Here is a 10950-nt window from a genome sequence, read left to right as displayed (position 1 = left end):
TATAGTTATTATTAAGTGGAATGTACTATGTTGTACTTCTGTAAGTTATATCACATAATCTTACTAATCCATTCAAAACTATCTTTTTAAGTAAAAAAATCTATTGTGGCTTATACTTGAAATAAACTGACTTATTAAGAGTCTTTTTGCGTACTTTATCTGATTGATCTTTATTATTTTACATATATTTTATATCTATTAGTTATATGCTTATTTTGCTATCAAAGTTATTTTGAGAGCTTAAGAATCAATAGCTTTCTATTACTTTATCTTCATGATTTTATCAGTGAATTTAGATGCATTCAGATGGTCTTTGCAAATGAAGAATTTATCAGAAAATTATATTCTGGGCCATAAAGTGATTGTCATAAATTTGAAACAAATCTATTCATGCCAACTATGTCCTTTGATGACTACAATGTATTATATTATAAATTAATATCAGAAAAAAATCTAGGAAATCCAGAGATATTTGTCAAGTAAATGATCTTCACCTAGGAAATATTTCAAAGGAAAAAGAAAATTTTTCACTGGATAAAATACAAATACATGTCATAAAATTTGACATATTGGCATTAATGCAGTAATTACAGTGAAATTATTCACACTAAAACATATATTAGGACAAAAGAAAAGAATATTTAAATCATTGTTCTTGACTTTAAATAAAATTAGGAGGAAATTTGAGCTCAAATTAATTAGAGAAACTAGGACATGAATCAGTGAGTTAGAAAAACAGTAAAACAATGGTGAAAAATTCAGTGGAACCAAAAACATTTCTATTTATCTATGAATACATCTGGCCAATTTTCAGCCAGGCCAAACAGAAAAAAAATAATTAAAAAGAAGATGAAGGAAATAAAGAAGACACACATTGTCATTATGAGAAATGACAAAAGTGTCACTAATGCAATTTTGAGAAGCTACAAGAAAAGAATCGTAAAGGAATATTTTGAAGATCTTTGTGACAGTAATTTTAACATCATCATTAATGTGTACATACCTTAAAAGGGAATATTTCCCAGTGTTTCTTCACTATAGAACATTTTCTGCTAATTAATAGATTAACTGAAGATGGTTCTGTCTTTGACTTTGCCATTACAAATTTTCTCACAAAGGAAGCTTCAAAGCCCAGATCACTTTAGGGTTAGCATTCCTCTAAATACTCAGGAAAAGGAATGGTATATGACACTGATGATGCTTCCAGATAATGTTAGCTATAAGTTCTTACCAACAAATTCTTTGGGAACTGGAGAGATGGCTCAGCAGTTACTGTGCCTACCTGTAATGCCTAATGACCTGGGTTCTATTCCCCAGTACCCATCTAAAGCCAGATGCACAAAGCAGCACATGCATGTGGAGTTCATTTGCACCTGGTAGAAGGCTTGGCATGCCCATTGTGTCTCTCTCTCTCTAAATAAATAAATAAAATGTTTTTTTTTTTTAAATGCTGGGCAATGGGCTGGAGAGATGGCATAGCAGTTAAGCACTTGCCTGTGAAGCCTAAGGACCCCAGTTAGAGGCTCGGTTCCCCAGGTCCCACGTTAGCCAGATGCACAAGGGGGCGCATGCGTCTGGAGTTCATTTGCAGAGGCTGGAAGCCCTGGCGCGCCCATTCTCTCTCTCCCCCTCTATCTGTCTTTCTCTCTGTGTCTGTCGCTCTCAAATAAATAAAAAATTTAAAAAAAAAATGCTGGGAAAATGGTGGTGTACCTTTTCTTCTAGCACTTGGGATGCAAACATAGGAGGATAACTGTGAGTTTGAGGCCAGCCTGAGACTATATAGTGGATTTCAGGTCAGCCTACTGTAGAGAGAGATTCTACCTCAATAAAATAAATAAATGAATAAATAAATAAATAAATAAACTCTATGGAGTTAGCATTACCTCAATTTGAATAAAGCACTCATCACAAGGCAGGAAAATGACAAACGAATACCTTCCATGAATATAGACTCAATGATTATTCATGTAACACAAGCATTAAACACACCAATATGTAAAAATATGTCAGTGCAACCATATGAATTGCCATGCTAGTTGAACATTCATTTTAAGATAATCAATCAATGTAATTAACCATGGCAACATATGAAAATAGGAAGCTTATAATCACTATAGTAGATGCAGAAAAAGCATTTATTGTGTATCTGTTTCAACAAATAATAAAACTCTTAGCAAACAAGGAAAAGAGGGAAATTTTCTTAACCTAATTCAAATATCTACCAATGGCCCATAGCTACAATCATCATTGATGTGGAAAGACAAGAAATTAACTTAAGCTCAGTAAAAACCACAGCATACTATTTTACATATAGTGATAGACATTCTAAGTTATATAAAATAGAGAAGATATGGTGTAGATTTTAAAATAACTAAAGTTTGGGCTGGAGAGATGTTTTAGCAATTAAGGTGCTTGGCTGGGAAACCTAAGGACCAAAAATCTAGTCCCTAGATCCCATATAATCTAGACATAGAATGTAATGTGTGTGTATAAGGTCACACACGCTCCCAAGGTGGTATAATCTTCTGGAGTTCGATTCCAATGGCTAGAGGCCCTGGTGTACCAATTCTCTTCCCTTTCTCTCTCTAATATTTAAATAAAATAAAATAAAATAAAAAAACAAAGTTCAATGGCTAATACCATTTGACTTTCAGACTTAATACACAGTTAAACTGACAGTAAAAGTTCAATCTCAGAGTTACAGAAACAGATAACAGAGTTTGAAAAAAAGAGTGCATATATAATTCACTGAGGAAATGGTGTTCTTTTCAGCAAATGAAATTAGAACAATAACATTTTAATACTTTAAACTGACAAAGCAAAAAAAAAATCACTCTCCTTTCCTACCTAAGGTAATATACTAACACTCATTTCAACTTAAATTATATCTTGAATTTGACATAAAATCTACAATGAAACTTATGGGAGAAACATATGAGAAAAAGTATTTGTGAATGTGTGGCATTTTTTTTTTCTGAAAAAAGCATAATAAACATAATCCCCAGAAGAAATAAATGGCTAGTCTAAATATCTGTCAATGTGAAAAACTTCTGCTTTCTGGGAGATATTGTCAGAAAACTAAAAAGTGTAATTATTGATAGAAAACCATTTCAAATCCATATCTTTTTAAAAATTTATTTATGAGGGAGGCAGGGATGGAGCGAGAGAATGGGTGTGTCAGGGTCTCTAGCCTAGTTGAATGTGCCACATTCTGCACCTTAACTGCTGAGGCATCTTTCCTACCCTCAAAGTCATTTCTAATAAAGAATTCCACCCCCAAAATTACACATACATGCATATATACATTCCACATTATAAACAGTACACATGGGGTACTATTTCAACTGGCAGTTTATTATAGAAGATATGTTGATGGAAAACATGCATATGAAAAGATTGTGTCATTAGTCATTAGGGAACTGCAAATTAGACTATAATGTGATGGCACTACATTATTAGATTGATGAAAATTAAGAAAGATTCTTCATATAAATTTTTGGCAAGGATGTGGAGAGGCTGGAATTGTCTTATATCGTGGAATTATAAAATACTATATTCTCTTTGAAAAACACAAAGTTTCTTGAAATGTTAAGCATGAACCTACCATGTGTGCTATCCATTCTCATAATCATGTTTAAAGCAGAAATAGATTTGAGTTTCCATAGAAAAGCTTGCCTGTGAATGATGATAGCATTCATACTTGTAATATACAAAACCTTGAAACATTCCCAATTGTCCTTTAACAGGTTAAAATATAAATAGAATATCCTGTGTCCATAAAATGGGAAAATATGCTCTATGTGATGAGTTTCAAAATAAGTTACTCCGCCAGGCATGGTGGCACACGTCTTTAATCCCAGCACTCGGGAGGCAGAGGTAGGAGGATCACCATGAGTTCAAGGTCACCCTGAGACTACATAGTGAATTCCAGGTCAGCCTGGGCTAGAGTGAGACCCTACCTCAAAAAAACAAAAAACAAAAAACAAAAAATTACTCTTAGTACAGATACACATAATGAATGCATAATATATAGTTCATATCTGTATCAGAAGTTAAAAAATAGTAAGTGATCTTTTGTGATGGCAAATGAAATCAATGATTGTCTATGAAAAAACAAAGATGTAAGGGAGAGTGGAAAGTTAAGATGTGAGAGGCATGAAGTAACATTGTTTTATTGTGTCAGAGAGATTTCTTTATACAGAGTGATTGTATCTGAAAATTCTCCCACAAGCTCATGTTGTAAATGTTTAACTGTCGTCACTCATGATATTTTAGGATAGTGTGGAAACTCTGGAAGGTGGGGCTAGGCTGGCAGAAGTAAGTCACAAGAGGCAGAATTTTGAAGACAGATCCAAACCCTTTTCCTGCCTCACTCTCACTTCCTGTTTCTCCATGATGTGAACATTTGTTCAATGCTCCTGCTACCGTTAACCAAGCTTCTCCACCACTCTTTCCCCACCGTGGTGACTTTTGTTTGACTTACTTTCTGAATGAGTTTATGACTAGAAATTATATAAATTTTCTTAGTGATATTAGTATTTTGTATTTTGGGGGAAGAAATAATATACTATTTGGCTCTTCCATCTTTGGTTATATTACAGAAACTTTTCTATGTACCTCATGCGTCACCATGTCAGGCTGTTTTAGTTATTTATTTATTTGCAAGAAGAGAGAGACAAATGGAGAGACAGACAGACAGACAGACAGAGAGCGAAAGAGAGAGAGAGTTTGGGCACACAAGAGCCTTCAGCCTCTGCAAACCAACTCCTCCAGATACATGCACCACTTTTTGCAACTGGCTTTACATGGGTACTGGGAAATCAATCCTGGATCTTGCACGTAAGCATCATAACTGCTGAGCCATCTATTTAGCCCATCCTACTTAAAAATTTTAATGTTTGGTTAGTGTTACCAGCTTCAGGGAAGATTCATTTTGCTTTGACTGGAGCACAGGTTCTCATAGTTGTTAAGAGGGATGCAATTAATACATAAGGAAGTGATGAGGAAGATCAGTGACTGAAGTTCAAGAAGTCTAGGTGAGTTACAGCCACTAATCTTTCCTTTGTCCAACCCAGTCTGCAAAAATTAAATCATAGTCACCTTTTTCCACCTTGAGAGTCGAAAAGGATAGGGAAATAGAGTTGAATTTTACTCACTGGAAGATCAGAATTCTAGTATGAAATTGACACTATTCTAAATGTGTTTTACTTAAAATTATGAAAGGTTTTCAAGAAATACTTTTACTCTTTTATGAATTGATCATTAGTATGCTTATGCAAATGTCAGAGCTAGTTAGCTCAATAAATATGTTTGATAGATTTAATCTAAGATGGCTTTCATAAAACTGTTACTGTATTCTTAAAAGTTATACTTATTTTAAATCTCTATCAGATTATAATATATTGGCTATTAAAGCACTGAAAACCCAATGATACATTTCTAAGTTTGTTTATTTATTTATTTTTTTTGTTTTGTTTTGTTTTGTTTTTCAAGGTAGGGTCTCACTCTGGCTCATGCTGACCTGGAATTCACTATGTAGTCTCAGGGTGGCCTCGAACTCTCAGTGATCCTCCTTCTTCTGCCTCCTGAGTGCTGGGATTAAAGGCGTACTCCACCCTGCCAGACAGTTTTTTTTTTTTTTTTTAAACTTTACTTGAGCCCTGTGTTTATCTCAGCAAGTGGGTTTCATCCCTTTGTTGTCTTTGGCTAATTTTGGAACTCCTTGATTTTTTGAGAATTCCTTCAGTGCATTATGATTTCAAATCAGGATTTAGAACAAATATGTTCTTAATTTCTTCTCTGACGATAGTTCTAGAGGCTAGAAAGTCCACAATCAAGATCTGGTGAAGAACCACCTTTTGGTTTGCAGAAGTGACCTCTTTATTAAAATCTCACATTGCAGAAAGAAGACAGGAATGGAGCTGTATTTTTTGTGTGTCTTTTTTTGTGTGTGTTTAGTCACATTCAGAAAATCAACACTCATTATATAATCACATTGGATGGTTAATCTTGGTTGTTCACCAGATGGAATTTGGATTCACATGGTAGACAGGTGTGGCTGTGCCTGTGAAGGTATTTCCAGATAGATTTAACTGAGAAGACCCACCTTGATTATAGGGGCCGGGCACCAAGGCATGGGTTCAGTGTCCTGGACTGGATAGAAATGGCAATGCAAGCAAATAACAAGCATTTACCTCTCTCTACTTCTTGAAATGTGAACAAGTGCTGCACAGTCTGACTGCCTCACTTGTCCTTGACCATATTCTCAAACTGTGAGCCAAAATAAATCCTTCTTGAAATTGCTGTTGTCATTTTGTCACACTAATGAGAAATTAACAGTAGCACCTTCTAAAGAGCCTGCCTTCAAAAACATATCATGCCCATAAATTTGGCTTAATGTTTGAAGTTTTGGAACACATAAATAATACTCAGTTCCAAGGAAGCCCAGAGCTCTACATCAAGGCTAATATTCTCATTGTAATGTTCTTATCATTAGTAGTGACTTAGGGACATTCCTTTAGGCAGAGAAGATATTCTTATGTAAAGCACAAGCGTTATCAGGTATCAGTATGTAAGTTAGGCTTTCATTAATTAATTCTTGCTATTGGACATTAATTTAAATCTTTTATTCATGAATTGTCATCAAATGTTTATAAGTATTCTATGGGGCTCATCTAATTATCTTGACTTTTAGATGCAAATTTTCAGATGAAACTTTTCCTACACCAAAATGTAAGATTTCTAAAAGAATCTTGTCTGTTCTATTCATTACTTTATCTTGCATACTTAAAGAACCTACTAGCTTATAGTAGGGATTTAATAACAACAACAAAAACAACTTGAAGAATTAAGAATTAATTTGGGAACGAGGACACATTAAATTTCAATGACTTGTAAGCACTCTCTTAGTTTAAGAATAACATGTTAAATATTCTTCATGAAAATTAATTGTTTGTCTGTCTGATTATAGTATGAAAACTTTTGACTGTATATTATGAAAGAATCAGCCCCTACTTTTAATCCTAACTTCTTACCTCTTAGGCAATAAGCTAATTTTGTTGAATCAATATTGTTCTTGTACTGGGATTATTTATTTTCACAGGTGACTTGGTATTCCCTACCATTGAGCCATCATTGACATATGTCATTCATCTAAGTAAAAGAATCCAAATGTTGTCTTTTCCTAACCAAAAGACTTGAAACCAATTCACATACTCACTAGTGACTTCATGTACAAACTAGAGGAAGAAGCATCATTTGAAAGAATGGTGAAAGTGCTAGAAGTGATTTCCTCTGGAATAATGGACATTTCCTTAGGTAATTTGAGAAGGAACAGTTGTTGGAGGTTCATTCTCCCTTACTTTCTCTTTCATATTTAGACACCACATGCTATAATATAACCTCTAATGACCTCTTTCAAAAACTTGCATAGTCTGATTATCTCTTGACTTATATAAACATATCATTAGACTAGTGACATCCTTTTTGAAGGATGCATCCCCATTTGCATACACCTACAGTTGGCTATAAGATTTTGCATGAGTTTTTCAGGACTGCTGTAACAATACACTGAAGAATTAAGTGTTTTATGCAACAGAGATAAATCTTATTACAGTTCTAGAAGCTATGAGTTCAATATGAAAGTAGCTACAGGTTTGATTTTTTTCTGAGAACTCTCTACTTTCATATCACAGTTAGTTTATAAGTTTTTGCTGTCTCTTTCTGGGAGTGTCAGAATTTCTCTGCATAAATACACTAGTCATATTGAGTTAGGATTACTCTCTTCAATTACCTCTTTAAGGTAATTATTGCCAAATACAGTTGTATTCTGATATATGAGGAGTAATGTCTTCAACCTATGAATGTTGAGGGTCACAGCCTTGTCCAATTTGTTCTAACAAAAGCTAGGAGAAGATATGACCATAAAGAAGAATATATGGGCTGGTGTCCTTAAAGTATGCGACAATGACAGTACTTAGAAGTGACATGTGGAGAATTATTCCATGAGTTAGGATGGTGGAAAATGAACACACTTTCTGGCAGATGTCATTATAAGGTATTAGAATTATCCTGATTATATTATTTCACTGTGGCTTTGATGAGATGGCCTTTTAAGCACTCCTCTTAGTCCATGAATATAAATTAAAGAATAAAGAATGAGGAGACCAAAGAACTAATTATGTAACTCACATTTGGACTCATCTTGATCCACTTGCTGAATAGATTATTATTGTTTATTGGCATCAAGTTATCTACCCTTCTTCATTTCTTTTTAAATGTTTATTCACAGGTATATGGGAATCATGAAATACCAAGGAATTTCCAACAATGAAATTTCTATTACAATTACTAAAGATAGACATTTGTGGATAAGAATTATGGTTTCTCATTCTTCTAGTCATTTTATAATGCAGTACATGCCTTGAACTTGTTAATGCTTATTCTCTAGAATTGGTTGTTCAGAACTTTTATGACAGCTTATATTAATTTTCCTTCACTGTGATAAACCAATAAAATGGGAAAAAATGGTTTTACAAAAAGGTAATTTACTCCCAGAAGAATAAGGTCCCAAGCCTTGTATTTCAATTATCCATGATGAATCTTGATGGTGAGCTTAGGTGTAGGATGTTTGTTGCAAGGAGATATTCAGGGATTCTTGGTCTGGATAAATTAGATTTAAAAGCTTTTTCTAGGAAAATATTGTCTTCTACTTTCACTTATTTAGAAATAGAATATATTGGGTTATATTCTCTACAATTTCACATAGTGAATAAAAAAGAAAATTATCACCAAAAATGTTTATAGTAGAGGTAATCTCATTAAGAATATATTATACTCTTTATTCTTTTCCTCTCTTTTTCCCACATGAAAGATAGAATGTGGAGTAGAATATATAATAATATCCTTCAGTATAAAAAAGGGACATTGTCCTCTTCAACAATTCAACAGAACTCAAAGAATGCATAAATTTTAAAAAGCCAAGTGTCATTGACTAGCTAACCTAATAAGTGAATAGAATTTTAGTATGGATATATTCCCATCCCTACCAAATGACATCTTGTATAGATTTGTTGCTAAGAAAAATATTGGAAACTTTATTGTCTCCCTCCAGTGTCGGGAGTATTATGAGGGATTCTCTGTTTCAGCTACTCGTTCAGCAGAAACAAGTCCAGCCAGTGTTTGGAGTCTTTGCATATTATTTACTCAGATTGGCAGTTCAGACCAGCAGATTTTAATTTCTACCCAAGGTTTTGTCTTTTTCTTTTGCTCCCCTCAGACTGCATCCTCTCCCTGCAGCCCTCCCAAAGGAGGGCAGTAATGCTCAGACTGCATTCTCTCCCTGAAGCCCTCCCAAAGGAGAGCAGTAATGCTCAGACTGCATTCTCTCCCTGAAGCCCTCCCAAAGGAGGGCAGTAACGGTGGTTGATGGCATGTGGCACTTGCAGCAGAGCAGCATGCAGAGCCAGCTTAAGGCTCAGAAGAGAACGCCACGCCGCCTCCTGTAGTGTCGGCTGCTCTGCAGAGAAACTGCCCCAGTCCCGAACTATAGAAATGAGCCCTGAAATAAGTGTAGTCTTTTTTACTCAAGCATGGAAAAATGGTATGTTCTTAAGAACAGTGCTATGAGAGGCCGTAAGTGTAACATGTGGCAGTTGTGATGAAGAAAGTAAGGAAATTGTCAAAGCTCTACTCTAACGACGCCAGGGCTGTCCTGGTTCAGCTTGAACACTGTATGCACCATGGGTAGAATAAGGCCCTCACCTCCTGTCACCCCTGTGTCCAGTGCAGGCCTACTCACACAACTCACACGTGGTTACGTGGGGCTCAGCCTCTTACCAGTGAACGGTGATAGGAAGGTGTATAACTTAAGTGGGGTATTTAGCTTTTCAGCCCTTCGTTCTGTGTGATTATTGTAATCTTATGCAATCCATCAGTGCCTTAGTCCTAGTGAGAATGCTGAAACTTACTCAAGAAGCAATTTCAAAGCAGCTTACAACCTAATGTACTATGTAAAATACTTTAAACCAGGCTTTAGCAGAGCTGAGTCCATGGCTGCCGTCATCTTCTGGTTTTGGTTTAGCCGTGTCATGATCCCTTGTAGGCAGAGCACTTGATCTATCTTTATATCTTAAATTCACTGAATGAGAAAAATGTTCAGACATGGTGGTCCATGCTGTAATCTTAGCACTTGGAGGTAGAGGCAGGAAAGTCAGAAGTTCAAAGTCAGCCACCTAGTTCGTTTGGGGCCAGCCAGGGCTACATGAGACACAGTCACAAAAAAAGGAGGAAAAATTTTAGTTAACAGATATGTCTCCTGTGCTGGTATTATGTACTGAAGTGTGACTCTGTCTACAACTACTGAAAAACAAGTATAATTAGAGAAACATGATAGTGAAACGAAGTGTAATGGTCATTATGCTCATGGATACAATAGAATATATGCAGTAGAATGATTCCTAGAGCTAGCTTAACTGTAGAACACTTTCAGAATAGTGTATTGATAAAATAGGTAAAAAGCAGTAAATACATTGCATACTTAAAGCGTAGGAGAAAAATGGTTATACAGATTACAATTAGAAATTCCAAATTATTATTAACTAGTTGGATATTCAATAACAATTGAATACTATTGCAACTATAACTTTATTAGAAAATATATATTTTTCTAGTACTTATTAGATTAACCAGCTATAATATAAAGGCTATTGATAGATGTTAAGTGTAGGGTCTTAGGTAGTATTAGAATATGTGATGATCCCTTAAAGGGCACACTTTTTTTTTAACAGCACACTTTCTTAAAAGCCAATTGTATTATATTTGTGTGTGTTGGTTTTTTATTTTTTTGTTTATGTATGTGAGTTTTTATTGTAGAGGAAGATAGAGTATAGGGTAGTTCAGGGTATGTCTGTGTTTATTTGTGTTAATTCATGAAACATGAGAGTTTCA

The 10950-nt window shown here is 34.8% G+C and overlaps 1 non-coding gene across 1 annotated transcript; it reads right to left on the bottom strand.

Moving 5' to 3' along the window:
- Positions 1 to 9374: 9374 nt before the first annotated feature.
- On the bottom strand, positions 9375 to 9581 carry LOC123463672. Its single transcript, XR_006639071.1, has one exon. It is a non-coding gene; the product is annotated as a small nucleolar RNA U3 (small nucleolar RNA).
- Positions 9582 to 10950: the final 1369 nt, after the last annotated feature.

This window comes from Jaculus jaculus, chromosome 9 (assembly GCF_020740685.1).
Source record: "Jaculus jaculus isolate mJacJac1 chromosome 9, mJacJac1.mat.Y.cur, whole genome shotgun sequence".
Lineage (NCBI taxonomy): Eukaryota > Metazoa > Chordata > Mammalia > Rodentia > Dipodidae > Jaculus > Jaculus jaculus.
This window is presented reverse-complemented; position numbering and strand designations above follow the sequence as displayed.